Source organism: Aptenodytes forsteri, unplaced genomic scaffold (genome assembly GCF_000699145.1).
Source record: "Aptenodytes forsteri isolate BGI_AS27 unplaced genomic scaffold, ASM69914v1 Scaffold617, whole genome shotgun sequence".
In the NCBI taxonomy this organism is placed as follows: domain Eukaryota; kingdom Metazoa; phylum Chordata; class Aves; order Sphenisciformes; family Spheniscidae; genus Aptenodytes; species Aptenodytes forsteri.
Window position 1 is genome coordinate 116,862 of NW_008796119.1, and position 685 is coordinate 117,546.

Genomic DNA, 685 nt, shown 5'->3' on the forward strand with positions numbered 1-685 from the left:
GGACCCAGCCGCGCTGAGGGGCTAGGGCTGGCGGAGGGGGTGCCAGGGACCCCCCTGAGGTGGGTGCAAGGGGGGGCATGTGCTGGGGGGCAGCCCTTACACTGCCCCCAGCCTTCCAGGGCTGTGCTGCAGTGGGGCCGTCCTGGCCCAGGGGACCCTCGCTGGGACCCTCTGCCCCAGCCCCATGGGGGTCCAGTGCCCCCCACGCCTGGCTCCCTGCCCTGCCAGCCCGCACAGCCCCCGCCAATCCCAGCCACGGGTCTCTCGCTGACGCAGGGCATTATTTAATCTCTTTCTCTCTTTTTTTTTATTTTTACGGTTAAATTTATTTTAATTTATCTTATTTTTGTAAAAAAAGACAAGCACGATGCAGGAGACCCCTGCACTGCAGGCAGCCAGGCTGGGGGAGGCCAGGGGCCGCAGGAGGGGAGGGAGGTGGGGCAGAGCCCCAGAGCGGTGGAGGGGGCTGTGGGCCAGGGGGTCACGGCAGGCATGAGGGGAACTGGAGTGAGCTGGCATAGTGGGGATGTGGGGCTGGTGAGCACAGCTGGAGTGTGGGGCTGGTGAGCACAGCTGGATGGGTGTAGGGCAGGTTAGAACAGCTGGACAAGTGTGTAGCAGGTTCTGGGGCAGGTGAGCACAGCTGGAGCGAGTGTGAGGCAGGTGAACACCCCTGGGGCGGGTG

General features: G+C 63.9%; 1 protein-coding gene across 1 annotated transcript in view; it reads left to right on the forward strand.

The window, feature by feature from the left end:
• LOC103905536 (mothers against decapentaplegic homolog 6-like) overlaps nucleotides 1–685 on the forward strand; it is a 12,119-nt gene that overhangs the window by 3,514 nt on the left and 7,920 nt on the right. The gene's annotated exons all lie outside the window — the stretch shown is intronic.